The 26,797-nt window shown below is 35.8% G+C and overlaps 1 non-coding gene across 1 annotated transcript; it reads right to left on the bottom strand.

The window, feature by feature from the left end:
* Nucleotides 1-3,780: 3,780 nt before the first annotated feature.
* LOC126024881 (small nucleolar RNA SNORA51) lies at nt 3,781-3,914 on the bottom strand. The gene has a single exon (XR_007500972.1). It is a non-coding gene; the product is annotated as a small nucleolar RNA SNORA51 (small nucleolar RNA).
* Nucleotides 3,915-26,797: the final 22,883 nt, after the last annotated feature.

Here is a 26,797-nt window from a genome sequence, read left to right as displayed (position 1 = left end):
TTCTTATTTTTTTTGATAAATTTTATTCTTATTTGGGAGGGGGCACACCTGATAGTGCTCACCGGTAACTTCTGGGTCCTTACTCAGGAATTACTCCTGGCAGTTGCTCAGGGGACCGTATGTGATGCCAGGAATTGAACCCAGGTTAGCTGTGAGCTAAGTAAACACCCTATGTGCAAAATTATATATATATTCTCTTTCCAATTCCCCAGCTCCTAAATTTAACCATGACTACCTATTCTCGAACCTTCTTAATGTCATTAGCAGTGAAAGAAAGATTTAATTTTTATTATACTTTCGTCTAACAAGAGTCATTCATATTATAGTCATAGGATTAAATATGTGGAATTTTATTCAGATCTCAAAGTTTTATTCAGATGTCAAAGTTTGACTATTACCAAAACTAAAATATTTATAAATATATATAAACATAAAAAATTTCCTATTTCTCCTATCCCAAGCCCCCAAATCAAGACCATGACTTCTCCTAGCATATTAAGTGTTTATGGCCCTCTGATTAGTATTTCAAAACCTTATCCCATGTATTTTCTGAGCTTTTGACTAAATTTCAAAACACTTCAAGGTGACTCACCTGCTTGAGACATTTTGTCTGTAATTTCCTATTGACAGTTATTTTCTTGAACTTTTTTCAAATGCTCTTTTGTCTGAAGCAAGTTGACTTTTATTGGCAGAAAACACTACTGAGAAAAATTTCCTAATTTCATTAGGAAAGGAACGAATCTAAACTTCAGTGCTTAGATTAGTTACATAACAAAAGGCACAGCCGTATGTGAATTATAGAACTATTATATGATTGACTTTTAAGTTCCAACCAAAGCAAAGATAACATTAGGATAAGTTGTATGCTTTAACTTTCTCTGAAGCTCTTCTCAGGTATGAATCATTGTGAAAATGTTTGGTATATGTCTTGTAGTATAAATGTAACACAATTACATTTCTTTCAAACTTACTTTTACCTTACACCCAGATATTTTTACTGCTTGGACTTTATTACCCTTTCACATGGATATTTTGGGCTATTGTTAATGGGATTAAGATTGATGGTAAATATGATTGAAGTTAGAATTATTGACAGAATGATGAGATAATGTTTCCTATAAGGTAAGTAACCACTTACCTTGTAGATATTTACTATAAACTGGGTTGTGACCTTAGTGGGGATGTCTTAACTTTAAAATAAATTTCTTTTTACTATTTTACCATTAAAATTTTAATTTATATGCCTATTTTTTATACCCCTGTACTCAGAAAAGATACAATATTTGGCAATCAGGGGTCATGGATAGAAAAATGTATAAGATCTTTAAATTACATGACTAGAAGGAAACCTGGGACTATCTCATTTACTTTCTTCCATTTATTTATTTCTGTATACATATATGTATTTTGAGTTTTGGGGCCTTACCCTGACATGTTCAGAATTTATTTCTGACTTTTCAAGGATTACTCTTAGAGGTACTGGGGGATCATATGTGATACTTGGGATTAAAGCCTGTACCGTGTGCACAGTCCTTACATACTGTATTATCTTTCTGGCCCTGCCTCTTCCTTTTATAGCCAAAGAAAGATAGGAAAAATGAAGTCACTTAAATAATGATATTTTAGGAACTGAGTGGGAAGCTGAAGTAGGTCTAGATAAAACCTGTCTTGTATTTAGAAAAATAGTGCATCTTCAAAATGACTAAAATATGTTCTATTTTATACACAGCTAAATCTGTTTGTAACAATTTACTAAACAATTCAGATATAAAATAAGGAAAACTGGAACTTCTGTATGTTTTAGAGACGTTCTTAGATCCACATAAAAAATTCAGTTCTGGGCCGGAGAGATAGCATGGAGGTAAGGTGTTTGCCTTGCATGCAGAAGGACGGTGGTTCAAATCTCAGCATCCCATATGGTCCCCCGAGCCTGCCGGGGGCTATTTCTGAGCATAGGACCAGGAGTAGCCCATGAGCGCTGCCGGGTGTGACCAAAAAACAAAAACAAAACAAAACAAAATTCAGTTCTTGTATTTACTGTCCCAATATACATTATGTAAAAATATTTTTCCAAAAAGATCAAATAATGGAGATTACACATTGATATTGATATATTCTAATAGTCTTCTTCTTTTTTTTTTTTTTTTCCTTTTTTTTTTGGGCAATATTCCGTGATGCTCAGGAGTTATTCCTGGCTATGCACTCAGAAATTGTTCCTGGCTTGGGAGACCATATGGGACGCAGGAGGATCTGTCATAGGTTAGTGCATGCAAGGCAAATGCCCTAGTGCTTGCCCCACCGCTCAGGCCCTGTAGAGGTACTTCTACTACAAACACATTAACAATCTTTTTGTCCAAATAGTGTCAAAATGTTGATCTTCTTGTGAGATTCTGATCATGTTTTAATGTAATTATGTAGTGGAAGCCTTAAACTCCAATCCCAGGGGAATTGGTGAACGCAGGTCTGGAAATAAGAGGGAGATAAATCAGTCTCAGGAAACTTCCACCACAAGCTCTGTTCAAGCCGGCAAGAGGGCACCAGCAGGCAGACTACTGCGGGGCCAAAACTGGAAGACGTTTCTCTGACTCAAGGTCTTTATTGGGAAGAGTAGGTCCACCCCATAGGTGGAGAACAGGTAGGGGAAGGAAGCCAATCTAGAGGTTCTACCTGCCCAAGTGGGAAAAGCACATGCAAAGAATTATCTTGAATAGGTTGAAAATTAGTTACTCTCGCAACTTTCCCTTATTGATTTCATTAAAAATGCAGAAATATGGGGCCAGAGCAGTGGTGCTAGAGGTCTGCCTTGCAAGCGTAAGCTTAGGATGCACGGTGATTTCATCCCTGGCGTTCCATATGGTGCCCCCAAGCCAGGAGCGATTTCTGAGTGCATAGCCAGGAGAAACCCCTGAGCGTCAATGGGTGTGCCCCCCAAACAGCAAAAATATGACATGAAACAAAATGAATCATGTCCCAAAGTTCTCTATAAAAGGCTATCTAGAAACTAAAAGGGTGGCAATATTTTGCAGTAAAAGTGGGGGAAATAGGGCCCGGAGAGATAGCTCAGCGGCGTTTGCCTTGCAAGCAGCCGATCCAGGACCCAAAGTGGTTGGTTTGAATCCCGGTGTCCCATATGGTCCCCCGTGCCTGCCAGGAGCTATTTCTGAGCAGATAGCCAGGAATAACCCCTGAGCACGAGCCGGGTGTGACCCAAAAACTTAAAAAAAAAAAAAAAGTTGGGGAAATAAAAAGAAAAAACCTTTAGCCTATGAGCAGGGTGTCCTTACCCAAGAAGCATCTGGTTTATAAGATCAACTACAGGTTTCAGGCAGTCTAAATTTGTCTGACCATAAAAGACTTCCTTCTCAGTTCCAGGAAAAGTTCTTCTCAACATGGTTGTTGCAATTAGGCGTCTATAATTAGAGATCTTGGGTTTTGCACAGGTCATATGTTGTTGTCAGGGCATCATGGAGCGTTTTCTGGTTTCATTTCACCTTTAGGTGGCATGATATGAAAACCCACCTTGGGTGGGTGCAAGTAGTTGCTCTTTCCAAGTCATCATCTGGGTGGCATACGATCCACCTTGGTGCAGGTCAGTGCCACGGTAGTATGAAGGCTTACCCCGGTCCTACATACTGTATTATCAAGCCAGCCCTATATAAAACTCTTCCATCTTATTTGTTTTCTCTTTATTAATGACTTTATTTTATTTATTTATTATTTATAGTATTATTTTATTGATTGATTACTTTTTTCTTTATGAATGTCTTTATTTATACAATTTTTTGTCCCCCAATTCACAATACAGACCAGGTAAAGGGCCTGGATTGAGGTGTATAGGGGGTGCATTTACTGTACCTCCTCTTTCTATACAGTCAGTATAGAAAATAGAAAGCCTGTCTGGAGTACAGGTCATGGAAATGTTGCACTGGTGAAGGATTTTATATATATTAAAAAAATCAAAAAAAGAAAAGAAAAGAAAAGATAAGGCCTCTCAATTCTTACCACAGGCTGTGTTCTTTACACTGACTGTATTTATACAATTTGATTACCTTATTTGTTAAGTTGGTTCTAGGCACTTGATATTTTTCAGATGTATGTAAATTGGCTTTTAAATTTTAAATTTTTTCTCTTTCAATTAAGTTTTTGCATGTAGGTAGGTTTACACAGATTTTTGAGTTTGATTTTGTATTCTGATACTTTACTTATTTGTTCCTTGTTTCCAACAGTTATACTATGTTGTCTTTAGGTTTCTTATCTACATCTGCAAATAGAGTTAATTTAACTTATTTCCCCATTTTAATTCCTTTAATATCCTTTTCTTGATAATCATGATGTATAGAACTTCTAATACTATATTAAAAATAATGGTGATAGCAAGCATCCTTGCCTTGTGCCTAATTTTAGAGGGAAAGATTTTTGGTTTTTTTTTTGGCTCTTAAATATGATGTTATTTTCTATGGGTTTGTTGTATTTGACCTTTACTATATTGAGGTAAGTTCTTCTATATCTAATTATTAAGTAATTTTTAAAAATCATGAATTAGTGTTGAACTTTGCCAAAAGGGTTTCTGCATCTTTTTATATGATCATTTTGTTATTATCTTTCCTTTTATTGATTTTTATATCATATTTTGATTCACACATATTGAACCTTCCTTGCAATCCTGCAATAAATGACATTTGGTGATGGAATTTTGGTGTATTGTTAAATTCAGTGTGCTCAGATTATGGTGAGGATACTTGCATTTATGCTTATAAAATTATGATCTGTAATTTTCATTCTTTATTGAGTCAGAGTTTTCATTATAACTATTCTTTTCTACATTTTTTGTTTACTAGTTTCTAGCTACCTACAAGTAGGATTTTATTCTTTTTTATAGGAGACCTGACTTAGTGATCATTAATTTCTCCAACTATTGTTTGCTTGGAGCATATGTGCTGTTTGTGTCCAAAATGGGGTCAGTCATATACAAGGCAAGTATCTTAACCTCTCTACTCTCTCTGTAGCCACTTCTCTGTTCTTTTTTGATGGTTTCCTTTACCTTATGCTCAAGCAATGATTCATTTCTCAACTTCTGACATTGTCCTGAGATATACTTCTATTGTATTTTTAAATTCCACTATGGGAAATTATCCACATAACAAAAACCCCAAGGATGGTATATTTCCCTGGACAATACAGTTTAGTTCTTAGAGAATGAAGGGGCAAACAAACATGTGCCCAGGAAGGAATAGAATGATAGATGGAGCAGTTAATATGCACCCAGGACAGAATGCAACGTGGAAAAAAGAAAATAGGAAACTGTCATGACTTTATACTCTAAGAGTGCCTAGTGATTTGCTATATAAAATAGTCCAGCCACTGCTCATAATACCAATTGAATTTTGATGTGCTTAATAACTGCTTAATGTTCTCATCAACTTGAACAATGGCTTATGTGTTGAAAGTCAAGGCGGAGGAGCAAAAATTATTGAAAAAATAGACAGCCTAGAATCACATTGATGCATGTCCATAAACTAGGATTCCCTTTGCATGTTAATTTGTCTCACTGAGTGTTTGTCTCATTTTCAGACTGACGCCACTGGATGGAGGTCAAAGGTGCCAATCCAATTGCTTTTATTGTGATAAATTGCCATGTTACTGTGTTCTTTAGCTTAGTGATTCTTGACTGACCTCTCTCATGCCTTCTTTGTCCTTGGGATTGCCTTCTACTAGTATCCTCAATTCAGTGGACAGCCTTACATTGTTTCTTTGATGTCTTCATTAGGGTGTTTAGAAACATCTGTTATGCCTGGGGTCATCCAAGGTTTATGCCTTTCTCCATCAGATGTATTCTTGTACTTCATCGTACCTGGTGCTACATGAAGTCTAGAGGTGAGGGTCTGATCTTGTACAATACGATGCAGCAATCTTGGGTTGATCCTTACACTCATTCAAGGCAGAGACTTGGTCTCTGAATTTGTTTTACTCTTTAAACTTGCTAGGAACTTGAAGTCACCATCATATTGGAGCTGTTATGACACCAAAATCTGAAAGACCTGGGCTATGTTCCAGAATTTGCTGTTGCTGGTACCTTATTGTAACTATGATATGATATATTCAGTAGTTCTTGGAAGCAAATGGGGACTCATAATTAGAATTTTCCAAAAGAAACTGTAGTACCAAGAAGACCTAAACCCTACCAGAATATTTATCAGCCTCACGTAGCAACTATATTTCTAGGCTCAATTGAACCTTGATAGCATCCTACAAGCCAATCTTGTGGTGTCTGATGAGATCTGTGGATACCCAACTTGACTAAGCTAATTAATTTAACTAATATTGTAACTGAATATTTAAGTAAGGGCCTATTGGACCAGTCTTAGAGTTCAGCATAGAGCACTTGCCTTGCCTGTGTGAGACAGCGGTGGTATGAGGAAGGTAAGATGTTGTTCAAGGACATAGCAGGCAATGAGAGGTCTGCTGAGTGTTTTTTTTCTTTTTTTTTTATTCTGAAAGCACCTTCTGACTCTATATGTTCATTTAGAATGCCTATTATCAGTCAGATAGGTGTATTGGGAAGATCTGGTTTGTTTATTCTGGGATGAGCAAATATGCAACATCACCCAGTATATTGCTCTGCCCTTCATTTGGAATGGTGGATATTGCTCTCAGGTTCTTTCTTGTTCAAAGAGGAATTAGATTTATCCTTTAATGTTGGCAAAAGCACCTGAGGTACAGCCTGTTTCAGGTTCACCTACTCTTGTCTAGTACAGACAGCTTTTGATTCCTAAAAAAATTTTATAAGGGGCACATCGTTTTTAACTAAACCCTTCCTTTCCTCAGTACAAGATTCCTCATGCATAAGTTTTAGCTGTTTAGAAATCCTTTCCATGTCTGAGATCTCGGGTTCAGGGTTAGATAGTCGCTGTCTAATTACCTGGAATCTAAATTGGGGCAAAAACCAAGACCACCAATTACAGAAGACTGATTAAAACAACAGTGATGGATCACAATTCCAAGAACTGTAAAGAAAGACTTTATCCTAGGCTCCATCCTTTGACCTGTACAAAAAGCAAGATCTCTAGCTACAGAGGCATGATTCAATCACCCACGACAGAGCAGAAAGTTTTCAGACACCCCAGAAGGACCTAGGGGGGAGTAAAAGAGCATGTATGGAGACTGTAGTTATTCCCATGATAGTATACTTCAAGGGCGGAGAAACCCTGTATCTCTTAGGTCAAGGGAAATTCCCTTTCTAATCTCCCCAATATTTACTGTGCCTATGCAAGAAAAAAAAGAGAAGCACAAATCAAATTTTTTTTAGTTTTGTTATTGCTATTGTTATTGTGTGGCGGCTGTCTATATTGCTCTGGTGCTTTTCGAGTTTTTTGTTTGATTTTTTTTATCTCTTATTTTTTAAATTTTATTTAGTTTTGTATTGTTATGTTTTTCTTCCTTTTCCCTCTCTGCTCTTAAACTGATATATGTAGCCTCTAGAAGGACTCCTCCCATTTTTTGCTTATTTGATTTTTGCCCCATTTATTATTATTATTATTTTATTATTATTATTATTATTATTATTATTATTATTCTCTTTTCTTCAAACAACCACACAACTTGAACCATCTTGTTCCACCTCACAAATGGAGGGTGAAATAATGGAGGATACCAAGACCAAACAGTCATATGAATATTAAGTAGAAATAAAAAAACGATCAGACTTAAACACCAAATCCAAAGCCAATGACAACAGAATCGATACCCAATTTACAACATACTAGGCACAGAGAGAACCACCTATACTAGCAGCCTGGGGTGTAAAAGAGGAGGATATGGGATACATGCTGGGAACAGGGGTTGAGGGAGGACAACATTGGTGGTGAGAATGCCCCTAATTCAATATCACTATGTACCTAAAATATTACTGTGAAAGATTTGTAATTCATTTTGATTTAAAAAAAAAGCTTAATTTCATGGAACATTTTATCATAAAGTTTAATAAAGCCAAAAATTTTGGAAAAAATTGGAAATCCTTTTCAATGGAATAGAATTGTTTAGGGGACACATCCAGTGATGCACAGGGCTTACTCCTAGCTCTTTACTCACAACATATTCCTGGGGAAACTTAGAAAATGATATGGTATGCAATGCTAGAGAATAAACCCCAGCTAGCCAGGTGCAAGGAAATTGCCCTACCTGCTGCAGTATCATCTCTTCAGTCCCTGAGTAGAATTACTTTGTCTTATTTTCTGGACTTTGGGAGTTGGGCATAAGAGAAAGAAATGTGATTATATACTTATATACTACTTTAAATGTTCTTGATTTTTTCTTTTCAAATTTTCTTTTGTGGAGATACACTAATTCTGTTGAAAGATGTTCTTTGTGTATCATAAGCTTCCTAATAACATTATTACTATGATTTTGAACCTAGTGTGAATATATATCTTATTTACACTACTAAATTTCAACTTTAATTTGAAAGTGATAAAAAAATGAGTGAATACATTGACAAGTTATTTTGGTGTAAGAATGTTTTGTTCTTTTTTCCCTTCCTCATTTTATTTGGTTAAGATTTTGGAAACTCATGTTTTCAATCTTAGTACTTAGTTTTCTTTTCTTTTTTTTTGGGGGGGGGTCACACCCGGCAGTGTTCAGGGGTTACTCCTGGCTCTGCATTCAGAAATTACTCCTGGCAAGCTCAGAGGACCATATGGGATGCCAGGATTCGAACCACTGTCCTTCTGAATGCAAGGCAAATGCTCTACCTCCATGCTATCTCTCTGGCCCCAGTACTTAGTTTTCAATCTTAATACTTAGTTTCAATCTGTGCACTATAAGCAAGTGATTCGAATTTACTTTTCTTTTGTGTAATTGATTTTAAAAGAATTATTTAAATAAAATGCATCAGAGTTGACAATAGTTGATCTTAATACATTTGTTTCCATATAAATGAAAGCAAAGTTATTGAAAGAAATGGAAAGAAAAATTAAAAAGGAAGAGAAGAAATTTAAAAAAGAAAAAAAAAGTACAGTAGCAAGTACATTTTTGAAAATTATTGTATCTCCAACCCACAATACAAGTGTGACAATGGGGAAACAACACAGGCCAGCATCAGACATAGAGAATGAAGATGACAATTCTGATGACCAAATAATGACCAACCAACTAATTAACCTCTCAGATAAGGACTTTAGACTAGCAATATGGAAGATGCTCAAAGAACTCAAAGAAACCATGGATCGAGTTGAACAGAACACTAATAAGAACCAAGAAAATATGAAGACAGAAATCACAAAACTCCAAACTGAAATAACATGTCAACTAACAGGCCTGAAAAACTCAGTAAACGAAGTGAATGACAAAATGGATAAGCTCTGGGACAGGGTATCAGAAGCTGAGAATAGACTTGGTGCTGTGGAAGATGAGATACATAACAATTCCATACAGCAAGAGAGATTGGAAAAAATACTTAAAGCAAATGAACAGACAATGGAAAAATTAGTCAAAGAATGGGAACAGATGAAAATAGAAGTCTATGATAAGCTCAACAGAAACAACTTAAGAATCATTGGAGTCCCAGAGACCCAGGAAGAAAATTTCCAGGAAGAATCAATGGTCAAGAACATCATTAGAGAGAAACTTCCAGAGCTAAAGAATATATGTGATCAAATCCTGCATGCTCGAGGAGTACCAACCAAAAGAGACTCCAGAAAAACCACCCCAAGACACATCCTAGTCACAATGACGAATCCCACAGATAGAGACAGAATTCTGAAAACAGCAAGATCAAAAGGGGAAATTACGTTCAAGCGAGCATCCTTGAGATTTACAGCAGACCTGTCACCAGAAACACTCAATGCCAGAAAGCAGTGGTGGGATATTGTGACAAGACTGAATGTAATGAATGCTTCACCTAGAATACTGTACCCAGCAAAACTCACTTTCAGGTTTGAAGGAAGAATACATGGTTTCACAGATAAAAAATAGCTCAGAAACTTTACAGACTCAAAACCAGTCTTAAGAGAAAAACTGAAAGACCTAATTTAAGACAAGACTAACCAAAAGACACACCAAATTTCGATATAAAGATGGCATTAAATCCCAGGACAATTCTTTCTCTCAACGTCAATGAACTAAATGCACCAGTTAAGAGACACAGTGTGGCTAAATGGATCAAAAAACTCAATCCAACCTTCTGCTGCCTACAAAAAACGCACTTGAATAGTCAGAACAAACATAGACTCAAAATAAAAGGCTGGAGAAAAATTATCCAAGCAAACAACACCCACAAAAAAGCTGGAGTAGCCATACTAATATCAGATAATGCAAACTTTATACTCAGGAAGGTTGTAGGGGACAAAGATGGGCATTTTATATTAATCAAAGGGTATGTAGAGCAGGAAGAAATAACTCTCCTAAACATATGCACCGAATGAGGGGCCAGCAAAATATTTAATACAACTGTTGACAAATCTTAAAAATAATATCAACAACAACACAATAATTGTGGGGGACCTCAACACGGCTTTGTCAACACTGGATAGGTCAACCAGACTGAAACCCAACAAGAATATACTAGACCTGAGGAGAGAAATGGAAGAAAGAGGCCTAGTGTATATATATAGAACACTCCATCCCCAGAAACCTGCATACACGTTCTTCTCCAATGTACATGGAACATTCTCCAGGATAGATTACATGCTGGCACATAAAACATACCTCCAAAATATAAAGTGAATAGAAATTTTGCAGACTACCTTCGCTGACCACAAGGCTCTGAAATTATTTGTGAATTCCAAAGGGACTCAGAAGAAAAACTTTAACACCTGGAAGTTAAACAGCCTCATACTCAATAACCAGTGGGTCCCAGATGAAATCAAGGAGGAAATCAAAAGGTTCCTGAAAACAAATGACAATAAAGACACAAACTATCAGAACTTATGGGACACAGCAAAAGCAGTACTGAGAGGAAAATTTATAGCTTTGCAAGCACACATTAGGAAGGAAGAAGGAGCTTACCTGAGTAGCTTAATGACACAGCTAATATAACTAGAAAATGCTCAACAAAAGGACCCAAAAATAGGGAGACAGAAGGAAATAACAAAGCTGAGAGCAGAAATCAATTAAATGGAAACCCAAAAAACAATCCGAAAGATCAATGAAAGCAGAAATTGGTTCTTTGAAAAAATAAACAAGATTGATAGACCACTGGCAAACCTAACAAAGAAAGAGAGAGAGAAACTTGATAACTCGTATTAGGAATGAAAAGAAGAGATCACTACTGATATGACAGAGATTCAAAGGGTAATCAGAAACTACTTTGAGAAACTCTACGCCACTAAAAATGAGAACCTGGAAGAAATGGATAAATTCTTGGACTCTTATAATCTTCCACGGTTGAAGGAAGAGGATGTAGCATATCTAAACACCCCCATCACCATTGATGAAATTAAAATGGTAATCAAATGTCTGCTGAAAAACAAAAGCCCAGACCCAGATGGATTCACTAATGAATTTTTTCAAACTTTCCAAGAGGAACTACTACCAATCCTGGCAAGACTCTTTCATGAAATTGAACAAACGGAAACACTTCCAAATAGCTTTTATGAAGCCAACATCACCTTGATACCTAAACCAGACAGAGATGCTACAAAAAAAGAAAATTACAGACCAATATCGCTGATGAATGCAGATGCAAAAAAAAAAAAAATCCTGGCAAATAGGATTCAATGCCTCATTAAGAAGATCATCCACTACGATCAAGTAGGTTTCATCCCAGGAATGCAAGGATGGTTTAACATTCGTAAATCTCTGAACATAATACACAACATCAATAACAAGAAAAATAAAAACCACATGATCATATCAATAGATGCAGAGAAAGCATTTGATAAGGTCCAACACCCATTCTTGATCAAAACTCTCAGCAAGATGGGAATGGAAGGAACCTTTCTCAATATAGTTAAGGCCATCTACCACAAGCCAGTGGCAAATATTATCCTCAATGGAGAAAAACTAAAAGCCTTCCCTCTAAATTCTGGCACAAGACAAGGCTGTCCTCTCTCACCACTCCTATTCAACATAGCACTGGAAGTACTTGCTATAGCAATTAGGCAATTAAAAGATATCAAGGGAATCCAGATAGGAAAGGAAGAAGTCAAGCTCTCACTGTTTGCAGATGACATGATACTCTACTTAGAAAACCCTAAAGACTCTACCAAAAAGCTTCTAGAAACAATAGACTCATATAGCAAGGTGGCAGGCTACAAAATTAACACACAAAAATCAATGGCCTTTCTATACACCAATAGTAATAAGGATGAAATGGACGTTAAGAAAACAACCCCATTCACAATAGTGCCACACAAACTCAAATATCTTGGAATCAACTTGACTAAAAATGTGAAGGACCTATACAAAGAAAACTATAAAACTCTGCTCCAAGAAATAAGAGAGGACACACGGAAATGGAAATGCATATCCTGCTCATGGATTGGCAGTATTAACATCATCAAAATGGCAATACTCCCCAAGGCATTATACAGATTTAATGCGATCTCTCTAAAGATACCCATGGCATTCTTCAAAGAAGTGGATCAGGCACTTTTGAAATTCATTTGGAACAGTAAACAACCTAGAATAGCTAAAGCAATCATTGGGGAAAAGAATATGGGAGGAATTACTTTCCCCAACTTTAAACTGTACTACAAAGCAATAGTTATCAAAACAGCATGGTATTGGAATAAGGACAGGCCCTCAGATCAGTGGAATAGGCTTGAATACTCAGAAAATGTTCCCCAGACATACCACCACCTAATTTTTGATAAAGGAGCAGGAAATCCTAAATGGAGGAGGGAAAGCCTCTTCAACAAGTGGTGTTGGCACAACTGGATAGCCACTTGCAAAAAATTGAACTTAGACCCTCAGTTAACCTCATGTACGAAGGTAAAATACAAATGGATTAAAGACCTCAATATCAGACCCAAAACCATAGACATATAGAACAACACATAGGCAAAATACTCCATGACATTACAGGCATATTCAATGAGGAAACTGCATTCTCCAAGCAAGTGAAAGCAGAGATTAACAGATGGGAATATATTAAGCTGAGAAGCTTCTGCACCTCAAAGGAAATAGTGCCCAGGATACAAGAGCCACCCACTGAGTGGGAGAAACTGTTCACCCAATACACATCAGATAAGGGGCTAATCTCCAAAATATATAAGGCACTGACAGAACTTTACAAGAAAAAAAACATCTAATCCCATCAAAAAAATGGGGAGAAGAAATGAACAGACACTTTGACAAAGAAGAAATACAAATGGCCAAAAGACACATGAAAAAATGCTCCACATCACTAATCATCAGGGAGATGCAAATCAAAACAACAATGAGATACCACCTCACACCACAGAGAATGGCGCACATCACAAAGAATGAGAATAAACAGTGTTGGCGGGGATGTGGAGAGAAAGGAACTCTTATCCACTGCTGGTGGGAATGCCGTCTAGTTCAACCTTTATGGAAAGCGATATGGAGATTCCTCCAAAAACTGGAAATCAAGCTCCCATACAATCCAGCTATACCACTCCTAGGAATATACCCTAGGAACACAAAAATACAATACAAAAACCCCTTCCTTACACCTATATTCATTGCAGCATTTTTTACCATAGCAAGACTCTGGAAACAACCAAGATGCCCTTCAACAGACGAATGGCTAAAGAAACTGTGGTACATATACACAATGATATATTATGCAGCTGTCAGGAGAGATGAAGTCATGAAATTTTCCTATACATGGATGTACACGGAATCTATTATGCTGAGTGAAATAAGTCAGAGAGAGAGAGAGAGAGAGAGAGAGAGAGAGAGAGAGAGAGAGAGAGAGAGAGAGAGAGAGAGAGAGAGAGAGACTCGCAGAATGGTCTCACTCATCTATGGGTTTTAAGAAAAATGAAAGACATTCTTGCAATAATAATTTTCAGACACAAAAGAGAAAAGAACTGGAAGTTCCAGCTCACCTCAGGAAGCTCACCACAAAGAGTGATGAGTTTAGTAAGAGAAATAACTACATTTTGAACTGTCCTAAAAATGAGAATGTCTGAGGGAAATGGAGAGCCTGTTTAGAGTACAGGTGGGGGTTGGGTGGGGAGGAGGGAGTCTTGGGACATTGGGTGATGGGAATGTTGCACTGGTGATGGGTGGTGTTCTTTACATGACTGAAACCCAAACACAATCATGTATGTAATAAAGGTGTTTAAATAAAAAAAAATAAATGCAGAGAAAGCATTCTTTAAGGTCCAACATCCATTCATGATAAAAACTCTCAACAAGATGGGATTGGAAATAACTTTTCTCAGCATAGTCAAGGCTATTTACCACAAGCCAATATCAAATATTATTCTCAATGGAGATAAACTAAAAGCCTAAAATCTTAAATCTGGAATAAGACAAAGTTGCCCCCTCTTACCAATCCTATTCATCATAATGCTGGAAGTTCTTGCCATAGGAATTAGGCAAGAAAATGATATTAAGGGCATCCAGATTGAAAAGGAAGTCAAGCTCTCACTATTTTTAGATTACATGCTACTATATTTAAAAAACCCCAAGGACTCTACCAAAAAGCATCTAGAAACAATAAGTTCATATAGCAAAGTAGCAGGCTAAAAAATTAACATGCAAAAATAAATGACCTTCTTATACAGCAATTCCATTCACAATAATGCCACACAAACTCAAATACCTTGGAGTCAACTTAACTAAAGAGGAGAAAGACCTATACAAAGAAAACTACAAAACCCTGCTTCAAGAAATAAAAGAGGACACAAGGAAATGGAGACACATACCCTGTTTATGGATTGGAAAGAGTAACATCATTAAAATGGCAATACTCCTAAAGCACTGTACATATTTAATGCAATTTCTCTAAGGATACCCATGACATTCTTCAAAAAAGTGAATCAAACACTCCTGAAATTCATGTGGAACAATAAACACCCACGAATAGCTAGAGCAACCCTTAGAAAAAATAATATGAGAGGCATCAATTTCCCCAACTTTAATTTTTTTTTGATTTTTATTGTGGCCAAAGTGAGTTACAAATCTTTCACAGTAATATTTAAGGTACATAGAGACAATGAGTAAGGGGAATTCCCACCACCAGTCTTGTCCTCCCTCCACCCCTTTTCCCAACATCTCCTTCTCCCTCCTTTACCCTTCAGGATGCTAGTGTAACTGGTCCCCACTTGTACAGCTTGTTGAAAATTGGGTATCAATTCTGTTGTAGTTGACTTTGTGTTTGGTGTTCAAGTCTGAACATTTTTTATTTCCACTAAATGTTCATACGACTGTCTAGTCCTGAAACCATTCATTTCTCCCCCTCAGATTATGAGGCTGAGCAAGATGATTCTAGTAATGTGAACCTGCCCAACTTTAAATTTTATTACAAAGCAACAGTCATTAAATTTTAGGATTTAAAAAAATTCCTTTTTTTAAAAGTAGAATAGTTTGTTTGGTGAGTGCATGAGAGAGAGATGTATTTAAAAGTGAGTGCAATATACAGTTTAGGTTTCTCCGGAGAGGAAAGTGTCCTGGAGTATCCTTTAAAGTAAAAGAAAGATGCTTTTTACAATAGCCAGAATCTGGAAACAACCCAGATCTCCAACAGGTGAGTGGCTAAAGAATCTGTGGTACATATACACAATGGAATACTATACAGCCATCAAGAGAGATGATGTTATGAAATTTTCTTACACAAGAATGGACATGGAAACTATTATGCTGAGTGAAATAAGTCAGAGGGTGAGAGATAGAAACAGAATAGTCTCACTCTTCTATGAGTTTTAAGAAAAATAAATGACACTATAGTAATAATATCCAGAGACAACAGTGATGAGGGCTGGAAGGCCCGACTTATGATATGAAGATTACCACAAAGAGTGGTGAGTGTAGTTAGAGTAATTACACTAACAACTATCATGACAATGTTAATGAGTGAGAGATGTAGAATGCCTGACTGGAATACAGGCAGGGGGTGGGGGAAGAGGGAGATCGGGGTATTGATGGTGGGAATGTTGCACTGGTGAAGGGAATGTCTATTTTATAGCTGAAAGCCAATTACAAACATAGTGCTTAAATAAAAATATTATTTTAAAAAATAAAATATTTGTTTACAATTAAATAAAATAAAGCAAAATAAAGAAATAGCACATATCAAGTTGAGACACTTTGTAGTAGTAGACATTTTTTCCTCTACAAATAGTCAGCATGCAAACAATATTGATTCATCTTATTCAGGAATATATAATGTTTTTCATTTATATCTTCTTCGGTTTCTTTATTCTGAATTAGTCTCCTTTGTGGGTACTTGGAAGCACTTTTGGGTTTGTGTCCACTCTTGGTGGGAAATCAAGGACCATTTGTGCTGCCAGCAATCAAACCCTGAGTGTATGCAAAGCAAGTGCCCAGTCCTTTGTGCTATCTTTCCAGCCCCTTTCGTCAAGTTTTGCAGCTCTATTGTAAAGATCTTTTATTAAATTTATTGACAATTAATTATTCTGATGTAATGACAATTGTTTCTGATATAATGATGAAATAGTTTTAGCTTTTTTTTTTTAAACCAGCTATTCTGTAGTATTATCCACAATTTATTTCTGGAAATTGATTTTATAGCCTGTAATTTTACTGACTTTATTGATTAGATCCAAAGAGTTTGTTTTTGTTACCTTTGTGATTATCTACATCTAGAACAATCTTATTTTTAAATAATGTCAATTTTATGCATCTCTTTCCACTGTTTTTGTATTTTATTGCTTTTGTCTCTTGTAGTTACTTTAGTTGGTATTTCCTTTACTATATTTAATAACAGTTGTGAGTGCAGGTACTCTTGTCTTGTTCCTTATCCTGAAGAAAAATCTTTAAATCATTTACCAGTGAATAGAATGTTTTCTTTCAGTTTTTTGTACATAGTCTTTTTGATGCTGAGTATATTTATTCTATGTCCAATATTTTGTTTGTTTGTTTATTTGGACCACACCCAGGATTACTCCTGGCTATCTGCTCAGAAAATACTCCTGGCTCGGGGGACAATATGGGTACCGGGGATTAAATCCAGGTCCATCCTGAGTCAGCCATGCACAAGGCAAATGCCCTACTGCTGTGCTATCGCTCTGGCACCTATGTCCAATATTTTAAATATATTTATACTAATAGATTTTGTATATTATCAAGATTTTTTGCTTTATAATAATTAATTGCTTTATAATATAATTTAAATTATAATATAATGTATATGATTATGTAATTTTTGTATTTTTAATGTATATATTGATAATATGAGTAATATTTGTGTGTAGGATAGTTCTCAGTTTATGATTTCTTGTGTGTTCACAAGAAATTAAATTGTGTGAATTTAGTTTTTTTATATTTTATGGAACATTTTTGCACCTATATTCATCAGAAGATAGTTTTCTCATAGTGTCCTTTTCTGGCTTTGGTATCAACATAATGTTGGTTTCCTAAAATAAGTTGTAACTTTTTTCATCTCTTCAGTATTTTGGCAGAGTTTGGGTTCTTAAATAATTAACTGAATACTTGGGTAGAATTTACCAGGGAAGCCATCTAGTACTAGATTTTTAGGGTTTTGTTGTTGTTGTTACTGATTAAATATTTGTATTTGTATTGAATGATTCAGGTTTTATATTTCTTCCTAATTTTATATGTTCATAGAAATGTATTCATTTCTTCTAGATTATCCATGTAATTATCTCATTTCATTTTTTGCTATATTTATTTGGTCTTCTTTCCTTAGTATAGCTAAAGATTTGTCAATTTTGTCATATGAATAGTTATTTTTTAATTGTCCTTTTCTATTATCTGGTCTATTTTGTTTATTTTTTCTTGGTTTTATTTTCTTTCATTTGCTAATTTTAGGTTATGTTTTTTTCCCACTGTCTTGAGACATAAAATTAGTTATTTTAAATTTGCTATCTCTCTAGTTTTACTACATGCCATTATAAATTAGTTGCTATAAACTTTCCTCTCACAATCATTTTAGCTATATTCTGTAGGTCTTGATGTATTGGGTTGTCATTTTAATCTGTTTTTAAATTTTTAAGTTTTATTTTGTGTTCTTTTTATTTTTGTGCCACACCCAGTGGTGCTCAAGGCTTACTCCTAGTTCACAAACAGGGATCACTCCTGGTAGAAATTGGGGGGCCATCAGGATAATGGAAATCCAGGTATGCTGCATATAAGAAAATTGTCCTACCCACTGTACTATCTCTCCAGCTCCATTTTAAGGGTGTTTTTCTTTTTAATTTTTATTTGACTCATTGGTTGCTCAGGATTGTGATGGTTAGTTTCTACATGCCTGTAAAATTTCCAGCTTTCCTTCTGTTGTTGATTTTCAGTTTCTTACCATTGTGGTCAAAACTTGGTACGACTTAAGTCTTCCTAAACTTGCAAAAACTTGTGTTTTGTTTTTTGTTTTTTTGTTTGTTTTTGTGGCTTTTGGGTCACACCCGGCAGTGCTCAGGGGTTACCCCTGACTCCATGCTCAGAAATTGCTCCTGGCAGGCACGGGGACCATATGGGATGCCGGGATTCAAACCGATGACCTTCTACATGAAAGGCAAACGCCTTACCTCCATGCTATCTCTCCGGCCCCGCAAAAACTTGTTTTATGGCCTATTATATACTCTTTTCTAAAGAATGTTCTGTGTGAACTTGAGAAGAATGTGTATCTGCTAGAAAGAATGTTCTATGAGTATCTGTGACCTGTGGTTTACTGTTTCTTTCAAGTTCAACGATTTCCTGTTGATATTGTTTGGTGGTTTTATCTATTATTAAAATTGAATTCCCCTATAATCATTTTATTATTGTTGATTTCTCTCTTCATATCTATTAGTTTCATATTTATTATGTTTAGGTGATCATACTTTCTTGATTGTGTAAATGTAATTGTTAGATTTTCCTGGTGAAATGATTTCTTTATCACTATGTTCTTTTCTTTTTTATTACCATTTTTTGGCTTAAATTTTCTTTGCTACAACTAGAATTAGTCCAGCTGCTTGCTTGCTTGCTTGCTTGCTTGCTTGCTTTCTTTCTTTCTTTCTTTCTTTCTTTCTTTCTTTCTTTCTTTCTTTCTTTCTTTCTTTCTTTCTTTCTTTCTTTCTTTCTTTCTTTCTTTCTTTCTTTCTTTCTTCTTTTCTTTCTTTCTTTCTCTCTTTCTCTCTCTCTTTCTCTCTTTCTCTCTTTCTTTCTTTCTTTCTTTCTTTCTTTCTTTCTTTCTTTCTTTCTTTCTTTCTTTCTTTCTTTCTTTCTTTCTTTCTTTCTTTCTTTCTTTCTTTCCTTCTTCCTTTCTTTCTTCTTTCTTCCTTTCTTCTTCCTTCCTTCCTTCTTCATCCCTCCCTCCCTCCCTTCCTTCCTTCCTTCCTTCCTTCCTTCCTTCCTTCCTTCCTTCCTTCCTTCCTTCCTTCTTCCTTCCTTCTTCTTTCTTTCTTTCTTTCTTTCTTTCTTTCTTTCTTTCTTTCTTTCTTTCTTTCTTTCTTTCTTTCTTTCTTTCTTTCTTTCTTCCTTCTTTCCTTCCTTCCTTCTTTCCTTCTTACTTTCTCTCTTTCTCTCTTTCTTTTTCTCTCTTTCTTTTCTTCCTTCCTTCCTTCCTTCCTTCCTTCCTTTCTTTCTTTCTTTCTTTCTTCCTTCTTTCTTACTTTCTCTCTTTCTTTCTCTCTTTCTTTTTCTTTCTTTCTTTTCTTCCTTCCTTCCTTCCTTTCTTTCTCTCTTTCTCTCTCTTTCTTTCTTCTTTCTTTCTTTCTTTCTTTCTTCCTTCTTTCCTTCTTTCTTTCTTACTTTCTTTCTCTTTCTTTTTCTTTCTTTCTTTTCTTCCTTCCTTTCTTTCTCTCTTTTTCTCTCTTTCTTTCTTTCTTTCTTTCTTTCTTTCTTTCTTTCTTTCTTTCTTTCTTTCTTTCTTTCTTTCTTTCTTTCTTTCTTTCTTTCTTTCTTTCTTTCTTTCTTTCACCACTGTCCTTCTACATGCAAGGCAAACGCCTTACCTTCATGCTATCTCTCCAGTCCCTTGCCCAGCTTTATTTAGTTTTCACTTACATGTATTACCTTTTTTTTTATCATTTCACTTTTAATCTGTGTGTATTCTTAAATCTGAAATGAGTTTCTTGTAGGCAGCATATACAAAAAAAAAACTTCAAATAGTGTTTAAATAAATGTTTTTTATAAAAATTGTAGCAATAATGGGAGTAAATAATGCCAGGTAATGTTAAATCAAACAATGTTATTGAATAAATAACATATTTAATAAAACAACTCACTTTCTTTACATTTTTTTCTTTAGATTATAGTTTCCAATTTAAACATTAAATAAGATTTTACTATAATTCAGAGAAATATCTTTTGACTGTTTTGGCAAAATAATTTTTATTATTTTATTATTTTTTATTATTATTAACTAGAAATTATTTAATACAAATAGTCAAACATTCTTTTATATAAGGAAAATAAATATGAAGTTATTCCATTTTTGTATAAATGCCATGATAGAACTTTGGCCAAAAGTTTTCCCATATAAATAGAATATATGTATATTCGAAAGTATGTGTACATAATGAAATTGGTCTTGTTTTCTGATCATTGGACTATTAATGGGTCTAAATTTATAGCAAAGAGTCAAATATCAGAAATTCAAACTGTCATATGTTCCTACTTTCTCACTCCAACTAAGCCAGTTTTGATGAAAAATGGTATAATGTAAATGTAGATAACAGAGCAAATAGATGTCTTTTAATAATATGAGATTTAGGAATTAAACATAGCAGGTAAAAGATCCTGTAGGAATTTCAAGTGATATTTTATAATAGTCTATCTAAGGGTATTATAAGCCTTGGTTTACATACCATGCTGATTTATATAGTATTCTTTATTCTTGGAGTCTTTGCATGAGAAGATATTGTATTGGTAGAGATAATCATCTCTGCTTTCTTCTTATCTGGCCAGGCAGGAGGAGAATAAATAAAAAATAATATCTGGCTCATTGGAGAGGAAATAGAAAAGAAATTTTAGAAGAATAAAGGCCAACATAAAATAACATGAAAAAATAACCCTGACCAAACAAATCATATTTTGAGCAGGGTAACATTACATTTGTAGAGCTAGTAAAAGACAAAAATTGGAAATATGTCTCAGTATTTTAACTTTATCTAAGAATTATTAATTCTGTACCCCCTAAAAGGAGATATTGATTTCTTTTTTGCAAAATATTGTGAGTCCTTGTATTTATCATTTATTCTTTTTTGTATAATTATAATAAATTTTTTATTAATTTTTATTTTTAATTATGAGAACAAAAATGCAAAGAAAGAGGACAAGGTAACGTTACAGTGGAAGGACAATCACCCATAAACAGAATTCTCAGTAGTCCCATTGCTGATATCTTAACTTTGAACTTTCAGCCAAAGAACATTAAGAAAAATAAAACAGAACCCATGTACAATTACTTTGTCCCTCAAGTCCCCAGATTGTAGTACATAATATTTCTTAGCAGCACACAAAGCAATCTAAAGACATAAACTTATGTAACTCCTTAAACATTGAAGGCAAAGTACTTTTTTTTTTTTTTTTTTTGGTTTTTGGGTCACACCTGGCAGTGCTCAGGGGTTATTCCTGGCTCCAGGCTCAGAAATTGCTCCTGGCAGGCACAGGGGACCATATGGGGCGCCGGGATTCGAACCGATGACCTCCTGCATGAAAGGCAAACGCCTTACCTCCATGCTATCTCTCCAGCCCCGGCAAAGTACTTTTTTACATTTCCATGCACATGCATATTAGTTTAAGTTAACCTCAAAAGTTTAAGTGGGTTGCTTTTCTTAAGGATTAGATTCAAAGGAGCCCAGTAAAAACGGTGTTAGAGTGGCAATTATTGTTTGCATAGGCCCACCAAAATATGAGGGACATGGAAAGGAAAAGCCTTGGCCTAAATACAAGGATACCCTACCCCTGAAGTTTCCTGACATAAGACCAACTCTAGGCTCCAAGCAAACTAGTTTGTCCAATCCAGGTCATTGTCTGTAGTGCCAATACACTTTTATTTTTCACATAATCTCTGTTGTTGGTATCATGTTTCTGTATTAAAGATCCTGGAATCCGCATATCCTACATTGCAGTCAGGATGGTGCAGAGCATTCTCTCGTTTCACCTCACAATTAAAGGACAGTGCAGAGAACCCTGTCCTGTAAGCAGGTCGTTGTTGTCAAGTCTTCTTAGTGTTAAGGGAAGTCTCTTTTGAGCAGGTCGATGTCAGAGCAGTGGTAGGGTCTTCCCTGGTAGAGGATTGCTTTCAGGTGTTGTTATAAAAAACCTTGGATGTTTCACAGATAGCTTCACAGATAGCAGGATGCCCATTCTTCTGAGGCCTGTGCTAGGTCATTATATCAATGTTCAGGGTGTAAGGTCCCATTGCACTACAATATTTGTGTGTTCCAATCTCTATTAGATAAGAACTTATTTGTATGTATAGTATTTTCCCATTTTAATGTACCTATGCAAACCAGGAACAATGCCACGTGGTGTTATTGGCGCAGATGGGGGCCATAAGAACAAGTCCAACAATCCCCATGATATGGTTCAATCATAAGCATTAAACTGAGGAACTCTTCCATCAAAATTCCTTATTGAACAGCTCACAAAGAAAAAAATAAGATAAAAAGTGGGTAGAATCTTCACGATAAAAAGATTATTTAAAAAGAGTTATAGCTGTTAAAGAAAATACACATAAAATATTCAAAAGACATATGTGTCCATTTTATGTCTTTTGAAATAGTTGGGGGTAGTTAAATCCAATGCACGACTTTGGTCTGTGATTAGGACTGTGTAGTATTGAAGTTAAAAAGGGTAAATGTGGGGTACTAATGGTTGGGGGTGAGAGAGTTAAGGAGTAATAATGAGCTTTGTAGGGGTGTGCGAAAGGGCAGAATCTGTTGGGGCAGGAGGCCGGTCTTGGTGCCTGACAAATTAAAGAACTGAGGGTAAAGAAAGTTAATTGAGGGGAAGATAGCGAATCCGGATTGGGAGCTGAGGGAGTAGAAGGTGTTGTGTGTGTGGTGTGGGGGAGGTGAAATATATCAGAGGGGCTATATACATTGTATAGATGAATTGTTTATGGATTAGGCTTGGCAGTCAAAGAGGACCACTGTATAGGAAGTCACGTCTACATATATACTGATTTTAGAGACCTATTTGAATATTATCCTCCAAATCTAGGGAATTCCATTTTTTTCTTAGAAAAGTCGAGAATTAAGAATATTTTTGGGTGTTGTTAAAAAGTATGTATGCGCCCGCACGCTTTTGAAAATGAATACTAGTAAGAAAAAAAACTCCTGAATGGGGTCCAGTATGCATAGGGGAGGAATTTCTCTCCCCCACCCTCCTCCCAGGGCCCGATTTACCAGGCGTGGCCATGAAGACCAGTCTGGCGTGGGGGATCTCAGTCCCCTGGACTAAGTGGTCAGCCCAGGGGGCCTATGGCTAGCTGTTCTGCCCAGAGCCCCCCAACATACCAGTCAAAGACACCCAAAAGTCCTGGCACGTTGAGTCTTCTGAGCCCTTCTGAGTAATTAGTGGCTGTTTTATTACTTACATCTTTCCAGGCATATAAGGAATGAACACACTCCAAAAAGGCAGGGTTCTTTCTCTTGGACCAGTTAACATTAAACTGGGGAGTTTAACTATATAAAATGATTAGAATGCAAACAATGCAATGATGTTTCAATGAGAAAGAAACCTGGAGAAGGGTTTATTTGTGATTTATTAACAGTCTCTTGTTATAAAATGAGCACTGTGAGGTCAGTTTGAAATGATATATACTAGAAGAAAATTAATTTGAAAGTTTTGGTTCAATCTCTCGGGAAGTGGATGAAGATAAAGTAGAGAACAGGGAAGACAGAGAAATGAACAGAATAAGGTATTATTGGCCATGAAAAGTCACAGATACTTATTGTGTGTGTCATTTAAAATTATTAGTATCTTTATGATTCAAACCCTTTTATCCCTACATTCCCAGATACATAGAATAAATTCAACCTTATATAGAGGAAGTAAACAACTCTTATCAAGAATTCTTTGTGAAGTGAAAACATTGGTTAATTATACATATTTTTTGACTTTCAAAAAAGTAAGTCATTAAGCTTCACATGATGTATTTCAAAAAAAGCAATAGGGGGAATCAGAAGCAGAGGAAACTCTGAGAATTTGTAAGCCACTGAGTTATTTCCAACTTTTGAGGTATAAAGAAAGCCTTAGTTGACCAGTTTACACAAATAAAGAGGAATCTGATCCATACAAATGTGTGTGCATCAGATTAATCTCACTTAGCTGTGGAATTTAAGAAAAATAAAAGACAATATGGTAATAATACCTAGAGACAATATAGATGAGGGCTGGAAGGATCAGCTCATAATATGAAACTTACCATAAAGAGTGGTGAGCGCAGTTAGAGAAATAACTATACTAACAACTATCATGACAATTATAATGAGTGAGATGAATAGAATGCCCTGTCTTGAAGACAGACGGGGGGAGGGTGAGAACAATGGTGGAAGCATTGGTAGTTGGGAATGTTGCACTGGTAAAGGGAGTGCACTTGGTATACTTTTTTATGATTGAAACCCAACTACAAACATCTTTGTAACCGTGGTGCTTAAATAAAGATATTATTAGAAAAGAAAAGAAAAGGAAAGAAAAGGAAAGACTATGGGCTAAACAAATAGTACAGCAGACAATATATTTGTTTTGTACTCAGTCAATCCAGGTTTGATCCCAGGTACCCCATATTATCCCTCAAGTCCAACAGGAAAAAATGTGTGTGCGTGTATTTGTGTGTTGTGAAAAGAATGGGCTAAGGAGAAATTAATCTAAGTCTAAAGTTACGATAATTGGCATAGGTTGCAGGATAACAATTGAGCTTTATAGGGTGAGACTCAAGAATAAGATACCCAATGGGTCATTTGACCCTCTGGTGAATTATCACCATGATGGCCCCATCGAGCTAAACTGAGTGCACAGTGCCCTTCACTGTAACATCAATGCACATGATTCCCGTTCTGAGCAGTTTCATGTTGTTCTGGTTTATCTATTTGCATTTCTTCCTCTGAACTGTACATGTCAGGCTCCCTAGAGATTCTTCCATGCACACCCCACGAGGGGAAGAGTGCCTTCCTTGTGATGAGTTCTCCTTCTAAAAAGGCTGATGCCCATTGCCTTTCTTCTACCAAAGGTGTTTTGTGCAATGACTTTGGCCCTCTACCTGAAGCAGCTTATTGAGGGCATGGATGGGGGTAGAAGCCAAAGAGACAGCGCCTTTGGAGGTGGACCAACAGTAGGGAGATAAACATGTCCCCCCACCTCAGATTCGGTCCTAGGTACTGAAGGCCTTTCTATTTCAGGCAACCTCAGCAGACTACCACATAAGGTGAAGATGGAGTATTCTAGTACATCACACAAGGCGAAGATGAAGAATACTAGCCCTAGTATACTTATATTCTTATAGTATTCAACTAGTAATACTAGTTGAAGCTTAAATAAGCTGTTTTCAGAACCTCCTATAACTTTCCTCTAGGTTAATCTCTTGACCTTATTTGCATTGGTCATAATATTGCTGTTTATACTGTGTGTTACATCTGTGTGGATCTTAATAGTTATTTTTTTTGTTTTATGCCCCACAGCAAACAGGTAATTTTGTACTCAATTTTGTATTCAACTCTAGTAGTTTAATATACGTTTGCACAATTCTGGGGAAATGCATAATATTCTTATATTTTTAATGGTTCTCAGCTATCCCAGTGAATGTTACCCAATTGCTGTGATGCTTGATTGTGTATATTATTATCAACTTATTCTCAAATTAAGTATGTCTGCAAAAATGTTTTAATGTGTTTGTCTACAGAAGTCTACAGAAAAGGAACTTGGATACATAAACTCCTATTACAGTACGCATTGTAAGAATGTTCTAGCAAATTTATTTTCAAACTACATATATCTGCAGAAATATTTCTATGACTTTGTTTAGAGAAGTTTATGGAAAAGAAACTTGGATGCTGGGGCCGGAGAGGTGGCGCTAGAGGTAAGATGTCTGCCTTGCAAACACTAGCCAAGGAAGGATGGCAGTTCGATCCCCAGGCATTCCATATGGTCCTCTCAAGCCACGGGAAATTTCTGAGCACTTATCCAGGAGTAACCCCTGAGCATCAAATGGGTGTGGCCCGAAAAACCAAAAAAAAAAAAAAAAAGAAATTTGGATGCTCTAGATTCACATTACAGTGCTTTGGTGTTAGAATGTTTAAGAACTTCTTTTCAAATTATTATATCTGCATAAAGGTTCTAATGTTTATGTTCAGAGAAATCTATGAAAAAATTATGTGATATTATAAGACAGGATACAGAAAAAGCTTATTGTTTTGAGAATGACATGAACAGTCTAACCTATGATGCGTTTTACAGCCAAGACTACCCTCCCCAGCAGTGATTATTAGGAATCAGAAAATTTTCTCACTACCTTATTGACTAATAAGGAATTTTTTCTTTTTCTTTTCTAATTTTTACTGTCCCAATGCAAATTAACAGCCACTTCTGGGGCTTTATTTTACATCTAATGGCAACAAAGCATAATTTATGTAGTCCTCAAAATTTTTTTTGAATAGAAAGGGTGAATTGTTAGATTACACCCTGCTTTTATCTAAAATAAAGGCATCCCCTCAATGTCCTCTTTCTTTTCCCAAGCCCTTTGACTTGTAAAAGTCCACCTGGA

Source organism: Suncus etruscus, chromosome 12 (assembly GCF_024139225.1).
Source record: "Suncus etruscus isolate mSunEtr1 chromosome 12, mSunEtr1.pri.cur, whole genome shotgun sequence".
NCBI classification, from domain to species: Eukaryota; Metazoa; Chordata; class Mammalia; order Eulipotyphla; family Soricidae; genus Suncus; species Suncus etruscus.
This window is presented reverse-complemented; position numbering and strand designations above follow the sequence as displayed.